Genomic DNA, 17,850 nt, shown 5'->3' with positions numbered 1-17,850 from the left:
TTACATTCATCTATCTCTAGTTTTAGGCAATGTATACCATATAGTATAATGATATAACACAAAAAATGAATCTATAATTTATTTCAAAAGAGAGAGAGATAGTGGGGAGCTGGTGGCTCACGCCTGTAATCCTAGCTACTCAGGAGGCTGAGATCTGAGGATTGTAGTTCAAAGCCACCCCAGGCAGGAAAGTCCGAGAGACTCTTATCTCCAATAAACCACTCGAAAACCAGAAGTGGCACTGTGGCTTAACTGATAAAGCACTGGTCTTGAGCTGAAGACCTGAGGGACAGTGCCGAAGCCCAGAGTTAAAGCCCCACGACAGACCAAAAAAAAAAAAGAAGAAGAGAGATAAATTGTTAGACATGCAATCAAGATTATAAGTTTAAAGAAAAGGCATTTATTTTCATAAAATTGCTATGTGTGGTATGCAGGTTTAAATCAAGTTACTGATAATCTTAAGTTTAGGCTAATAATAAATACTATAAAGAAACTAACAAAAAGAATCTATTCATTCAGACAAAAATTCCATTATCTTCTTTGGAAAGTAAAATGTTTTACAGATAAAAATATGGAATAGGAAACAATGTGCTCTGGGTAAAGATTCAGAAAAGTCTCTTCATAACATCACTAAGTGAAATAGTCTTGTAGTAAAAAACTGAAAGATATGAGAACTGGAAGATCATTATGACTCCTAGCATCATCCTACACAAAAAACAATGGCCCATCTCAGTCTTCTGCCTTCCTGCATTCAACAGGCACTGAAAAGAAGATGAAGATGCTAGAAAATAGAAACACAGTCTATGGATGAGAATATGAAAATGGCTATGCCATTGAAAACAATCTATAGACTCAATATAATTCCCATCAAAAGTCCTATAATATTCTGCACTGAAATAGAATAATCAATCCTGAAATTCTTTTGGAAGCATAGAAGACTCCAAATAGCAAAAACAATCCTGTGCAATTGTATGAAGTATCACAATATGTAATTTCAAATTACACTACAGAGCTACAGTAACAAGCATAGCATGGTACTGGTACAAAAAGGCACACTGACCAATCTGAGAAAGTAGAACAGCCAGAAATACACCTACACAGCTAGTACCATCAGACAGATATTCAACAAAGGCACCAAAAATCAACATTAGAAAAGAAACAATCACTTCATGTTGGGAAAGCTGCATAGCTACATGTACAAGAAGAATTGATACCAGTTCCTTCTCATATTGTACAAAAAATCAATTAAAAATAGATCAAAGGTATTATTATACAATCTGAAATTTTAAAATTGCTATATAGGCATAAAAACACTTATCTGAATAGAATTGTAATAGCTACACTAATAAGAACAGTTAAAAAGTGGGACCACATCACATTAACAAGCTCCTATAGTGCTCACTTTGGCAGCACATATACTAAGAAGCTCCTATATAACAACAGAAACAAATGCCAAAGTTTACATATGCACTATTTACAATATTCAAAATAAGGAAATAGCCTTGGTGTCTATCAGCCAATAAATGAATAAAGAAAGTTGCATATATCCACAATGGGGTCTACCACAAAGAGTTGATACATTTTTTTCAGGAAAATGGATGGATCTAGACATTATCATATTAAAACACAATAAGCCACACTAAGAAAGACAAACATCACATGTTTTCTCTCATATATAGTCTAAGAAAGACAAACATGACATCTTTTATCATAAGTAGTTTAATCCTTATAAACGAATGAAAGGAATGTAAAGTATACATTTATGTATACATTGTAGTTATATAAAATATTTTATAAGTAAGTATGAGGAGGAGGAGGCAGGGTAACAAAAGGGTAAAGGAGGTTGCATATGGTCACAGTACCTTTATATACATGTATGAAAGTAGAACAAACTGGGGCTGGGAAGGTGGCTCAATGGTAGAGCGCTTGCCTTGCATGCATGAGGCCCTGGGTTTGATTCTTCAGCACCACATAAGCAGAAAGAAAAAAGCTGGAAGTGGCGCTGTGGCTCAAATGGTAGAGTTGAAGAGGTGAGGGACAGAGCCCAAGCCCAGAGTACAGGCCCCAGGACCAACAACAACAACAAAGAAAGTAGAATAAGCTGAGAGCAAAGAAAGGAGTGACACTGTCCAAAAGGAAAAGTATTTATTACCTGACTTATTTAACTATAACTATGCTGTTCATCACCTTAAAATAACAAAAAAAAGTAAAAGAGAAAATACAAAAAAAGGAAGAATAACAAAGCCTGTTAAAATTATTTTAACTGATGGGAGGGGCAATGATGAAAAGCAATAGAAGAGCTGAATTTGAACAAAGTATACTGTACTCATGTTTGGAAATTCACAATGAAACCCCTTTGCCAACTAATATATACTCATGAAATTTAATATCCCCCTAAAACACAACAAAAAAGAAGTAAAACCTTGCAAAGACTCAAAGGGATATTTAAAGAAATTGCAATGTAACAAAAAAATGACAATCAAGTAGTTCAAAAGTTTGAAATTTTAAAATATCACAGTACATTCAGCATCTTCAAGATCTTTGATACCTTCTTGAGAAACAGAGAAGCTGAAATTGATTTTCTTTTTCTGTTCAGTTTCATCATGCACAGAAATTTAAAACATTTAAGGAATAAGTGTGTTCTCAATATGAGAATAAATACATAGGTGTGACATTTTCATTAACTGAAGTGCCTTGGAGATATTAAAGGAATTCAGCATATTTGAATAACATAAATAAACTGAAAAATGTACTGACACACAGCAAGAAATGAACAGTATGATTCTACATGTTACAAAACTAAGCATAACTATATATGTTTGCAAATGTACAATTTAAATACATCTGAAAACTTAAAAGGATATACAAAAATTGTTAAATATTGTTTGCTACTGAGGGAAGGAACATGATTTTTATTTCATATAGCTCCATCTAAATATTATATAAAAAGGTATTTGCTACTTAAATAATTTTTAAATGGGAAAAAGAATGCCTAGGCACTATATAAGATATTTGACAATTTAAATAAATTATCCAATTTCAAGGTCTTGACAAGACTATAAGGTTGATATTAAATCGAGGTACAGAGAAATTATTATGATGGCTCATACCTGTAATCCTAGCTACTCAGGAGAGTGAGATCTGAAGACTGCAGTTCGAAGCCAGCCTGGGCTTTTAGAAAAGTCCATGAGACTTTTACCTCCAATAAACCACTCAGAAAAAGCCAGAAGTGGTGCTGTGGCTCAAGTGGTAAAGGACTTGTGCACAAAGACCCCAGGCTCTGAGTTCAAGCTCTGCCCCTCGCCCCCCAAAAAAGTACAAATTTTAACACAAATCTCACTGAAGAAGAATTATACGTATGGTTCTCTTCCTTATATCATAAACTATCACCAAAAGAAAGAGCTTTCCTAAGATGAGCTAAATGCCCTTATTTTTTTTTCTTCTGCCTTAAACAGTAGACTGATCCAAAATTATATGTATATGTGGACCATTTTTATTTTTATTATTTATATATTTATTATTTTATTTACTTAATGACACTTACCCTATTATTAGATTTCATTTGAACATTCAAGGAAGTTTTTTTTTTGGCAGCACTAGGGTTTGACCGAAGGCCTTCACACTTGCCAGGCAGGCTATCAATCATTTGAGCCACACCTCCAGCCTCATTTTTCCTCTAATTATTTTTGAGATAGGGTAAAAGACCAGCTACTATGAATCTTCTTTTTTGTCTTAATTTTTAAGCAGTTGTACAATTCTATAAGTCATGAGTACAATGCATGTTAGTCAATGTTATCCCTTCCATCATTCTGACCCATTTTCCCCCTCCTATCTCTACTCTCAAGTTATATAGCTCAATTTTTACATAATGTGCATTGAATATAATAACTGCATTTGCTTACTTGTTTTTAACTCTGTACTTCTCTATAGTTGATAGTAATCCAGGTAAGAAATGTATTTTAAGTACAAAATATAAACTGGTAAATATGAATAACATAGTTTTATAAAAATGAAGCCACATTTACCTGTTCAACTTAGTCAAATAAAATGTGAAAAGGTCATTCCACTGTTTCTATTTTATTTTTAATAAAAAGGTATTAGGTTCTTCCAGTGACCTTTAGAGAAAGAGCATGGCCCATAAAATCTATTTAAGGCATTCAATCTGGTTGATGTTTCATGTGTTGACCTTATGAATACCAATTACTCAATTAGCTTTCTAATTTATCTTCTTATTTATATTCCAGTGGAGTACATTGCCATAATGTATTATGATTTTGTATCTGTGAATCCTAGCTTCATCCTGACAATCCTAATCCTTTCCCTACAATGGTGTTAGAATTCCTTGCTCAACTCTACCATTAAAGACATACCTACAGTCCTGCTTTGTATTGGTTACACTGTAGAGACACATGGACTTTTCTATCTAGGCTTGCTTCAGATCATGATTGTCCAGATCTCAGCCTCCTTTGTAGCTTAGATTACAGGTGAGGTCAACAGGGTTTTATTCATTGTTATAACCCTATTGCCAATGATGCTTGACACAGTGTGAAATTGATAGATACTTCAAACTTCTACAGTGATTCAGGCACACGAAGTTAAGTAAAATTAATTAACCAATAACACAAATTGCCCATAAAATAATTACACTCTCTCTGTTTTGTTCTTGGGTACCTATTCTTCGGCTATTCCTTATAAAAGAAAATCTACATGAAATCAAAAAAGAAAGATTTAAAAATGATCTAACCAATAACTCCATAACTAGAATACATAGCTTTACACATCAAAAATATAGTTTTCTAAGTGAAACACTTTATGAAGGATACTACTAATCATAATATAGATCATTTCTCAAGAGAAACTTGGGGCAATTATTTCATCCTCATGCTATTAGTAAAAATTTTAAATTCTATGCTTCTAAGACATGATATTAGACCACCATTAACTAACTACACAGAGATGAAAATTAATTCCCTACACAGCACTCTCAATCTTCACCAAACATATTTTATTACGTGTCCCATTACTGTTGCAATAAAATATTAGCTTAGGCATTTTGTTATGTTATAATTTACTCTACAAAAACATTTTTCAGCTGGGTACTAGTGGCTCACAACTGTAATCCTTAGCTACTCAGGATGCTGAGATCTGAGGATCATGGTTCAAAGCCAGCCTGGTCTGTAAAGTCCATAAACTACCAAAAAAGAGGGAAGTGGTGCTGTAGCACAAGTGGTAGATCAATAGCTGTGAGCAAAATAAGCTCAAGGATAGCACTCAGGCTCTGAGTTCAAGCCCCAGGCCTGGCAGAAAAAAAAAATTCTTTCAACACTGAAAATATGGACTTGAACCATATCCACTTATCATTTTCACTTTTGATGAATAAACATTCTAGTCTTGACAAAAGTAAGCAGTATAATTAATATTTCTTATTAGATCTAATACCCTGATAAAGATATAAATAGAGGAAGTCTTGAATACTAATAAAAAAATCAAAATAAAATGAAGTTAAAAGTTTTGATTTTTTTCCCTCTTTTTCTCTTTATTTCCTTGCTTCCTTGTTTCCTTCCTTATTTCTGGATTACAAGTATGCACCATTATGTCTAGCTCATAGTTTAGTTTCAACTGCAGGAGTATAAGCTGAATAGGAGACATATTAGAACTTATCAGCACAGGCATGAACTTCATATGAAGAGAGTCCCAGGGGCACAATAAATAAAACATTTGATAAATAGGATTACATCAAACTAAAAAGTTTCTGTACAGAAAAGGACAGTTACTAAATTGAAAGGACACCCAAGAGAGTGAGAGAAGATCTTCACCAGTTATAAATCCAACAAGCGCATAATATTTAAAGTATATAAGATCTCAAGAAACTAATAACCAATAAATGAACAAAGAAACTAAATAGAGACTTCTCAGAAGAATGGCCAATAAGCAGAGAAAGTACTTAACTTCCCTAGCCATAAAGGAAATACAAATCAAAACAACATTGAAGCTGGGCACTGCTGGCTCATACCTGTAATCCTAGCTACTCAGGAGGCTGAGACCAGAGGGTCACAGTTCAAAGCCAGCACAGCCAGGAAAGTCTGTGAGACTCTTATCTCTAATGACTAAAAAACTGGAAGTGGAAGTGTGGCTCAAGTGGCAAAGCACTAACCTTGGGCACAAAAACTCAGACAGCACCCAGGTCCTGAGGTTCAAGCCCCAGGACTGGTGCCCACCCCCGCTCCACACATACACATATAATGCTGGATTCTGACTCACCTCAGTAAGGTTGGCCAGAGTTCAAGGCCCAAGTCTGGTGCGTGCAAGCGTGCACGCGTGCACACACACACACACACACACACACGCACACGCACACGCACGCACACGCACGCACGCACTAGATTCCAACTCACCTCAGTAAGATTGGCCAGATTCTGAACAATAGCAAATGCTGGCAAAGATGTGGGGGAAAAGGAACCCTATTACACTGCTGATAGGAATGTAAACTAGTACAACCACTGTGGAAGGAGGTTTGAATATTTGTCAAAAAACTAAAAAACCAACAATACTACTACTCTTGGGCATCTACCCAGAGCATTGCAAGTCAGAATACAGTAAAGATATTGGCATATCAATGCTGCACTAGTCACAATAGCCAACTTGTGGAAACAGCCTTATGCACTACAATGAATGACTTAATCAAGAAAATGTGGTATGCATACACAATGGAATTTTACTCATTTATTAGAAAGAATAATAGTATGTCATTTTCAGGGAAATACACAGACTTAAGTGAAGTAAGTCAGGCTCAGAGAGACAAACGGTGTGTTTTCTCCTGTATGTGGAAGTTAGATCTACATACAATTATGCATAACATATACAGGGGTCAATGCATTAACACACAAACAGACTAAAGGAGGGTATATTTAGCGGAGAAATATGAAGGTGTAATTCCTCTGAACAGCTAAAGTAGTGCTTACCAAAACATATACCAGGAAGTGAAAACATGTTTTGGGAGCTGGGAAAAGGGGGAGAGTACAAGAATGAAAGGAAGAAAGGTGAGCAAATGTACTCATTATATTCCATGTACATTATGTACAAAATGAACTATGTAACTTAAGGATAGGGATGAAAATGGGAAATGAGATAGAATGAAGGAAGGAAATACATTAACCAAGAAGCATTATACTCATAACCTGATTTATGGAATTGTAATCCCTTTCTGCAATTGCTTAATGATAATAATTAAAAAATTTAAAAATTAAATAAAGAGAAAATACTGATAATGCAAACAGACTATAAACCTTTTGGAAAACAGTATTAAGTTTGAAAAGATAAATTTTCCTTGCCTCTGTTTACTTAGCCAATATTATAAACTTCACTGTAGTCTGATGAGAAGGCAACTAACTAGCATTCACTACTTCCTGCTATGGCTTGGATCTGATCTGTCACTCCAAAGGGCTAAGTAATAAAAGGCTTGGTTTCTGGGCTATGGAACTATTGAGAGTTAGTGTAATTTTTGTTTGGAAGGTGGGGCCTATTGGGAAAATGCTCAGTGATTAAGGGTATAGTGTTGAAAGGAGTACTGGGATTCTAGTATCTTATTCTGCTTTTCTTTCCTGGCCACTGTAAACTGAACAGACACCCTCTCTTATGTACCTCCACAAGCTCAAAGCAACAGGCCAAGCAAGCATGGATTAAAATTTCTGAAATGTTACAAAATAAACCTTACTCCTTCATATGCTGGTATTTTGTTAAAAGCACAGAAAACTAATTAACATTCTTAACACTTTGGTAAAGACAATTCTATATTCTCATTCTGGTAAAATTCAATACTGCATTTAAATGAATACTGTTGTTAATAATTAAAAACGGTCCTGACAGCACTTTATTCTATTGTACCATGTGAGTTTAGCTCAAATGTTGTGCTGAAGGTCTATGATGAGGAACTGCCTTTAAAACCCATCTTCAATACTAAATATTCAAACTTTCTTGAATAAAATCCAAGCCACACCTCATACAAGCTAATTTTCACTCATAAGTGAATAAGATTAAGTCCAATGTTCAACCAAGTAAAGGAGAGGTCACCTAACACACTCCCTATCCTGGCCCCCAAAGAATCAACAAACTACAGAAAGATTGTCTTTTATTGAAGGAGGGGACATTCAAAGCTCATGCCTGCTAGCCAGGTGTTCCCACTGTTTGAGCCATGCCTTGAGCCTTTTGGCTCTAATTAATTTTTAAATGGGGTCTCACTTTTGCCAGCCTGCATTTTTACTCTCCTATTTATGCTTCCTGCAAGGCTAGAAGGTGCAGGTACACTGCATTGCACACCACCACCACACCTAGCATTTTTTGTTGGGATAGTCTTGCAGAATTTTTTGTCCCAGATCAGGAAACTGTGATCCTTCCAATCTCTCCTTTCCTGTGTAAGGAGGAATACGCATGTATAACACAGTCACCCAGCAAGGAAGATTGTCTTAAGTAAGAGCTCTGAAAAAAATTTTAATTTTAAATACAGAAGAAATAGGCTACAATTATAGCCAAGTCATTTTGCTCCCTCAGAACTCAGCTTTCTCATCTGAAAAATGGGGAAAATCATATAATGGAGCATTATGAGAGTTAAATAAAAATTTAAGTAGAACAACAAACAGGATGCTTATTAAATACTAATTCTCTTCCCTTTCTCATATTAATCTCTATCATGACTGCTGGAAGTTGAGGGAAGTAGGCACAAAATAAGAAATCTACTAATTCTTCATTAAGCAGCTTTGTCAAATTTATATCAGGATCTTTTTGTTTAATGACTTACATAGTGATGCCTCATATAATAATTTTTAAAACAGCAAATTAAATAATTGGCGATGGTTAAGAAACAGAAAACAATAGTTGAGTAGAAGAAACGAGCTATTAAAGCTACTGCTTGTTGTTACAGGTAGTTTAGTGCCCTTACACAGGAACTGGAGATAACAAGCATGCTCTAACAATGATATCAGAAGAAGCATTACTTAGGGCAGAAAAGCAACAGTCTGAGGGAAAGTTGGGTATCCCTGGACAGGTGGTTTGGGACAGAAAATGGTGGCTGAGACAGGCTCTAATATGGGGGCAACAAAACCCAAGAAAAACCCACCTTGTTCCCACAGAACCTGCTATCTGTACAGAAGAAAAATTAAACTCAACACTTTGGGAAGTGAAATAAAAATCACTAAAAAGTGTAACATGTGTCAGGTGCTGGTGGCTCACTCCTGTAATCCTAACAACTCAGAAGGCTAAGATCTGAGAACTGCTGTTTGGACCTAGCCCTGGTAGCAAAGCCTGTGAGACTCTCATCTATAATTAACCACCAGAAAACTGGAAGCAGCACTGTGGCTCAAAGTGGTAGAACACTAACTTTGAAGGAAAAGCTAAGGGACAAGCACCCAGTCCTTGAGTTCAAGTCTCATGACTGATGAGAAAAAAAAGAAAGTAAAAGTTTAAGGCCATCTTTGGCAAAGTGAGAACCTGCTTCAAAATAAAAGAACATAAATAGAAAGTATGGAATCAAATCATCACATAATAAAGCAAAAAATACATATATTAATATACACATTTTTTCTGTTTTAAGACATTATATATATTTTCATATTAGTTTAAAGTTTGAAAGATTAGAGCTGGGAGCTGGGGCTCAAGCCTAGAATTCTAATTACTTAGGAAGCTGAGACCTGGGGATTGAGGTTCCAAAGCAGTTTGGGCAGAAAAGTCTGTGACACTCTAATCTCCAATTTACCACTAAAAAGTCAACATAGAGCTGTAGCTCAAGAAGCTGACTGCCAGATTTGAGGAAAAATGCCAAACGAGAATATCCTGGCCCTAAGCTAAGTTCAAGCCCAAATACAAACATATTTTTTTTAATTATAAAAGCTTAAGGAAAGAAATTTTAACTACCCTAATATATTACACACTGCATACACAAATATCAAGTTACCACACTGTGCCCCATAAACATGGACAATTAAAAACTGATGCTAAAAGAAATAAGTGTATACTGAAGATACTCAAATTTAAATTAACCCATCTCAATACATACATTTAAAATTACAGATTTGGAATACTAAAATGTGCATTCTTTAACTCATAATTCATCAACTGATACACTATTCAAACTAACTAGTTTGGCTTAAAATGCCAAACTAAGTGTAGCTTAACTTAACCATATTTTTATGGACGATTAATTATTTTATGTGATATAAAACTAAAGGAATGTGACTCTGGATGAACACTAAGGCTATTAAAAATCAGATGTACTCTAATTTGCATTGTAATTCAGTTATGAGGACTTCATTGTAGCAAAAAATTGAGATGTAAATTAGAGTCATGACAATGGATATGTAAGGTATTCAGCTTATACTACAGCCCATAAAACCATGCTACTTTTGGAACATAAAACTATAATGCAAATTAGTCTTGACCTTGTTAGTTTTTTTGTAGTTGATTTAAGACTGTTTGTTATTTCTTCTATTTGTCAAAGAAAATTACTCTATACCTGATTTTTTTCATTTTTATTGTAAAATTTTAAAACCCTTTACAATAATAACTAGAAAAACAGATTTTGAAAGCCAGTATTTACTGGTATAATGTTGCTTTTAGAGCTGCATGAGCTATGAAGAGGCTGAAAGGAACTATCCCCACCACCAAGAGATTCCAAAATGACAAGGCACCAAGTAATCTGCTTCAGTTTGTAAAAAAAATATTTATGGAAAATAAACTGGACTGGGGAGAGGGGAATTGGTTAATTTTTAGGGCTAACAAATTATGCCTCACATTTCCATTCAATGTGCCCAGACAACTCCCTGGAAGATGAAGTGGACATTACATCCAGAAGTAGAGCTCCTCATTTTCATGGAAACTATATGATCCACTTGGACATAGAAGGGATCACCAAATATGTTTGTTGTTATCATGTATGATAAGGAAATTAGACAGGAATATAGTCCTTTCCAATAGCATCTGTGGCAAATTCAACATGTTATTAATGTACACCAAAGGCTTAAATTAGATGTCCTAAATCCAGGCCAGCAGTTAGAGCCTGGAGTAGAGCAGTTAACTGGTAGAAGTGGTGAAAACCAGCTACAGAAACAACCACAGTTGTCTGTGAGGTTGTATACAATGAAGGGCGGAAAAAAAGGATGCAAATAGTGATATGTTTATCAACACACAAAGTTCAGAATGTGACTTATCTTTACTTCAGGGTTCAAGATTTAAATTATAAGACAGAGAAGATACAAGGATGAACTCTGTTCAACAAATGCAGTGATATAGATGGACTTAATGCTTCTTAAATTGCAAAGTATCAAACAATAGCAAAGACTTTGTCTAGAAACTTGTAAAATGCACTCTCAGAGTCTATCTGCTGAATCACAATCTGCATTCAAGGAGACTCAGAGCTTTACAGAGGTAGCATTTCTACCTTATGGAAGAAAAGAAGAAAGAAAGAAAATGAAAGAAAGAAGGAAAGAAAGAGAGAGGGGGGGGAGGGAGGAAGGGAGGGAAGGAGGGAGGGAGGGAGGGAGGAATATTTAAATATTTAAATATGAAGTTCAAATTCCTTCTTATTTTAGGTAAAGTCTATGCTGAGATAGATGATGTCTACTAAATGAAATTGTATTGTTCTCTCTTTTAAAGAATAAACAAACTAAAGAATAAACAAACTATCGGTGACTTATATTCTGATAACAATATATATCATATTCTTTGTGATTAACTCTATATTCCCCTACATAGAAAGCAAAACTCAATTCAGTGACTGTTAAGGGTTTATGTAAGACAATAAAGCAAACAGAATCCTCAGAAATGCTGTCCTCCCTTTAAGTGAACAAATGAAAATTGTTTAAGTGAACAAATAAAAAATGTTTTTACCAAGTGACAGTTATTACACTGACAGTTATTCACATCACAATTTTGCTTCTTTATTGTATTTATTTGTTTGCTGGTCCTGGGCTTGGACTCAGGGCCTGGGCACTGTCCCTGATACTTTCCCTGTGCTAATCTAGTGCTGTACTACTTCCAGCTTTTTTTTTTTTTTAGTAGTTTATTGGAAGTAAGGGTTTCATGGAAATTTTTCTACCAGGGTTGGCTTTGAACCACTATCCTCAGATATCAGCCTCCTGAGTGGCTAGGATTACAAGCATGAGCTACTAGTGTCTGGCTTGTATTTGTTTTGAACCTGACCTTTGAAACTTTTGGACATCACAGTGGGGAAAATAAAATTTTACTATAACGAGACTATAATTTAAAAGCTGAGGGAAAACAATTTGACCAAATAAAAAAGTGAAATAATTATAGATAACACATGGCAAAGTTCATTCTGTATCAAAATTCTGTTACTTTTTTACACAGATACATTCATTCAACTTTTATTCCTACACTACTTCTTAGTCCCCTGAACCAAGTCCTATAGGAAATGAGCTAGACCCTGATCTTAAGAATTTAACAACTCACATAAGGAAACATTTTTGCTTTCTAATAGCAATACACTGATGCCAAAGCCAAAAGAAGTATGTAAAAAGTTTCATGGGAATCAGTAGAGCAACTGATTTGACTGCAATCTAGGGTATAAGAGGAGAAAGTTGTCAAAAAATACTTAAGATATCACTGGAAATAATAAATGATTACGGAGTGCACCAAAATTACAGAGAAAGGCTATTTAGTACAGAGGGAACCTTATAAGAAAAGTGCAGAAGTCAGAAAAAGAGTAAACTGTTTGGGAGCTGCAAATAGATTAATAACACTGCAGCACAAAATGTAATAGAAGTGGAAGCTGGAAACCTATCCAGAGCCTAAGAATGGAAGGTGCTAAACAGCAGATTCCAGGTTTACATTTTACACTGTAGATAATGGAGTGCCACTGGAGTGTCATATGATCCAAACTTTAGAAGGGTAAGTGTTGATAATAAAGGCCTTCTAGAAAAAGGGTGAGCCCTAGACATGACAGTAACATCAGACAATAACATCAGAATGCAGACGGGAGAAAATATCCAAGAAATATTCAAAAGTAAAATCTTTTAATGTTACTTTTTTTTACCTAAAAGGCTTAAGTTTGATCCAAAATCTTAGATATGATCATTAGTAGCATACACTGAAATAAAGCAAGACAGTCCATTGAGAAATTCTAAAATTTAAGTAGTTTTTTTGTTCCTTCAAATTACAATGATTAATTTTCTATCACTTGTAATCACAGAGCAAATGGTTATTATGAAAGCTATAAGACTATTGAAAATTAAGTGGATATAACAAATTAATTGGGCTTCAAAGTATGTTTATATGAAAATGGTATAACATAAGCAAAGAAAATGTTCTCTGAGTTGATACAAAAAAAAACAGATAAAAACTTACATAAAAAGATCCCATATCAAGGAATGGTGGTACTCTCTTGTAATCCCAGCACTTGGGATAGAGGTAAGAAGATCAGTGTCAGAAAGGGTCAGGGCTAAATAGCAAGACACTGTCTCAGAAATACCGTGAAAATACTTCCTGTACATGTGTGAAAATGGAACAATGACATGTTAAAATTGCTTTGGGTAGAAGGTTTGCAGGAAGAAAGTTTGGAAGGTTTGGAAGTGACTCTAATCGAAGTACATTTTATGTATATGTGGATAAGAAATCCCTGTACCCTGATTCCTATAAAAATGTGAAAGAAGATTCTCTTGTTTTAAACATATTAAAAATAATTAACCTGGAAACTTATTTGTTATCAGTGATTTACAAAGCTTAGCACAATGGAAATATAATGTTTTTACATTTTAAGATCAATGTGTTTGCTAGGCATGGATAGTTCATGCTTGTCATTCCACCTGCTTCAGTCTGAGAGAGGAAGGAGCATGGTTCAAAGATAGCCTGACAAAAGAGCTTGTAAAACTCTATCTCAAAAATACACAAAGCCAGTGCCAGTGGCTCACGCCTGTAATCCTAGCTACTCCAGAGGCTGAGATCTGAAGATCCTGGTTCAAAGCCAGCCCAGGCAGGAAAAGTCCGTGAGACTCTTATCTCCAATAAACCACTCAGAAATCTGAAAAACAAACAAACAAAAAAATACAGAGCAAAACTGAAAAACAAAACAAAACAAAAATACAGAACAAAACACAGGACCAGAGGTGTGGCTCAAGTGCTAGAGTACCAGCTGCACAAGCACAAGGCTCCGTGTTCAAACCCCAGTACTGAAAAATATAAGTAAGTAAAAACATGTATACATAAACTCAGCAAGTTTATTTAAGCCATATTTTCTATTATTATTTATTTTTTTGTTCGGTCATGAGGCTTGAACTCTGAGCCTGGGTGCTGTCCCTCAGTACTTCAGCTCAAGGCTAGCACTCTACCACTTGAGCCACAATGCCACTTCCATTTTCCTAAGTGGTTTATTGGAGATAAGAGTCTCCTGGACATTCCTGCATGGGCTGGCTTTGAATCGTGATCCTCACATCTCAGCTTCCTGAGTAGTTAGGATTAAAGGCATGAGCCACCAGCACCCGGCATATTATTATTATTATTTGTTGGTTGTAGGGCCTGAAATCTGGGCCTGGGCGCAGTCGCTTAGCTCTTCAGCTTAAGGCTAGTTACCACCTGAGCCACAGAACCATTTCCTGTTTCTTCTGCATTTGTGATGCTGAGGAATTGAATAGAGAGCCTCCTCATACATGCAAGGCAAGCACTCTTACCACTGAGCCACCTTCCCAGCCCCTTAAGCCATATTTTAAAAGGGCTGATTTGTATGAAAAACTATAATCAAAACAGAAGGAATATCAATACAAATAATTAGTTTATCAATACTTATGTCAAATAAAATTATTTAAATAAAAATTTTCAATAACTATATTAACAAGAAGGCATATTTTTAAATACTACCTCAAAGCACAAAAGCCTGCTGAGTAAAAAGAAGTATCACCGAGTGGGGCATGGCTCTATTTCTTATGTGCCCAAAGACCTCAAGAGCAACAGTTTTCTCAATCTGATGTTCTAGATGAAGTCACTTACCCAAATCTATAGTACCAAAGTCTAACACTGTTGAAGACTTAACAATCATTTAGACACAAGATGCTCTTTTATTCAACACCTATTAAATATGTTACTTTTGCTTAAGAGAAAATAAAAAGTAAAGCAACCTATATTAACATAGCAAAAAAATTAAAAGTAAAAACCACAATCAACCAACAAGCTGACAAAGAATGAAAAGGGAAATTAAAAAAATCTCATGAAACAAACATGGAAACATAATGTAGAAAAAAGAATAAAATGCTTATAGTATTTAGTTCCTACACTGGGAAAAACTAATTTCAAATAAACAATTTAATATTTCAATAATACATCTTAAACTGGAAAAGCATGAACAAAGTAAACCCAAAAGGATTAAAAAGAAATAACAAAGATCATAACAAAAATGACAAAATAGTCTCAAGAACGCACCCCCAAAAAAATCAACATATGAAGAGTTAAGTTTAAGAGAAAGAAAATTAACAAGAAGAAATAACAGAAAGGACCCAGACTGAAAAAAAGAAAAAGGACAACAAATAGCATAGAAAGAAAAAGCACCAGAAAATTAATTAAGATCTAAATTAAACAAATTGGAAAACCTACAAAAACAGATGAATTTCTGGACAAAAGTAAACCATAAAGGCAGAAAATATGAATCAGTAAAAAATCTCCCTACAAAGAAAAGTTCCACACAGGATGCTTTCATTGTTGAATTGTACCAAACTTCTAAAGAAGAACTAACATAAATTTTTCTTAAATTATTCCAAAAAAACTGAAAGGAAGGAAACACTTCCAAATTCAGTCTATAAGGCCAGCATAACTATGAGACAAAAACCAGACAAGGACAGAATGTAAAAAGGGAAGAAAAGTTGGACTCTATTAAACAAAATTGTGCATAGAAAAAGAAACAAGACTCTAAACTCTTCTGTGGATAACCTACAAAAAAGGATAAACATTTCTGCAAATGATTCTTAAAAGCAAATATTATCCAAAATACACAAGAAATACAATTCAGTAGCAACAAAGTGAAGTTTTAATTTTAAAAGAATTAAGCAAGTGGATCTGAACAAACAATTCTACAAAGAATATACAAAATAGTCAATAAGCATATAAAACATGTTCATGAGAGAAACACAAATCAAAACCACAATGAGATCAGAAGGACAAAAAATAATAACAAATGCTGGTGAGCATTTAGAAAAAGGGGAACATACATATATATGTATACATGCATATATGTATACTATACACATACATACACACACATATACTCTGAGTAGGAACATACATTATTGCACCCATACATTAGTGCACCCATTATCAAAAACTATACATAGAATAAACTACCATATAATCCAGAAATCTGACTACTGGATATCCATACAGAGTAAATGAAATCAGTATGTCAAAGAGATATCTGCATTCTCAATGCATATTAGAGGAGCACTGATCCTCACAACTCAGATACTGAATCAATTTAGGTATCCTTCAACAGAAAAAATGACTTATATATGTAATGGAATATTATTGAACTGTAACAAAAGAATTTGCAGCAACATGGATAGATCAGAAAAAATCATTTTAATAAAACATGTAGGACATATAAAGGTACGGAATGTTTTCATTCATATATGGAAGCTAGAAACGATTTCATAGAAGTAGAAAGTAAAATAATATTAGTCAGTAAGGCAAGGAAAGGAAGATGGGGAAAAGGGAGGCTGGAAAACAGCTGCCAAAATAGATAGGAGATGTAAGTTCAAATGTTTTACAGCACAGTACATGGATTACAGTCCCAGTATGACTTTACCATACTCACTCACAATGATGCTCAGAAGCAGTGAACCCCAAGTTCTAGTCAGCAAACCAACTTATATGACTGACAAAGTGGTCATCAATACAACAATTAAGCATGGCTGAGAAACTACTAGGATGGAAAGGAGCTTTCTCAGAGGAAGTAGGAGAGGAAAGAGACAGGTCAGATGGATTCTGTTACCTCCCTTCACCCCCTGCCCAAGGGATGGGATTGTGGACTTTAAGGTAATATTGATCTAATGAGAAGATCCTAAGGAAGAAAGTGATGTGATTGACATACATTTTTAATATGCTGAATGGAGAACAGATTACAGGGAAACAAGAATATGCAGATAGGAAACCAGGATACTGTCAAAGTCTAGACCAGAGATGAAAGTAGTTTGGATGAGGGAGACTGGATAATAGCTCATAAAAAAAAAATCAAAAGATTTGGTACACATTTTAGAGATAGAGTAGAAAAGATTCACAGAAGAACTAAATAATGACAATAGTCAATCACTGGTGACTTATGCTGCAATTCTCGGTACTTTGGAGGCTGAGATTGTTGAAAACATGGTTTGAGGCCACAGTGGCCTCAAGGGACCCCTTCTCTTAGCTTAGACCTGCTATCCCAGATGCAGGGAAGGGAACATGGCACACCCATGCATGCACCACCAGGACAGGAAGCGAAAACCTAATTGGAAAACCAACAAACAAACAAACAGCAAAATCTAGGGTAAATATTTGATTCAGCCATAAGAGTATAAGCTTGGGAAGCAAGCCTTGAGTTCAAATCCTAGTAACACACACAAAGGTGAAGAAAAGAGAGAAATAATTGCTATATTTTTAGCTTGTACAGCTTGAGTATCGGAAGAATATTTAAGGAGAAACATGTCTAAGAAAAGAATTGGAGGGGCTGGGAAGGTGGCTCAGTGGTAGAGCGCTTGTCTTGCATGCCTGAGGCCCTGGGTTCGATTCCCAGCACCACATAAGCAAAAAGAAAAAAGCCGGAAGTGGTGCTGTGGCTCAAGTGGTAGAGCGCTAGCCTTGAGCTGAAGAGCTGAGGGACAGCGC

At 35.1% G+C, this 17,850-nt stretch overlaps 1 protein-coding gene across 3 annotated transcripts in view; it reads right to left on the bottom strand.

The window, feature by feature from the left end:
- The window catches only part of LOC106000849 (phosphorylase b kinase regulatory subunit beta), a 110,788-nt gene that overhangs the window by 86,270 nt on the left and 6,668 nt on the right, over positions 1 to 17,850 (bottom strand). The gene's annotated exons all lie outside the window — the stretch shown is intronic.

This window comes from Dipodomys ordii, unplaced genomic scaffold (genome assembly GCF_000151885.1).
Source record: "Dipodomys ordii isolate 6190 unplaced genomic scaffold, Dord_2.0 Scaffold247, whole genome shotgun sequence".
Taxonomy (NCBI): domain Eukaryota; kingdom Metazoa; phylum Chordata; class Mammalia; order Rodentia; family Heteromyidae; genus Dipodomys; species Dipodomys ordii.
This window is presented reverse-complemented; position numbering and strand designations above follow the sequence as displayed.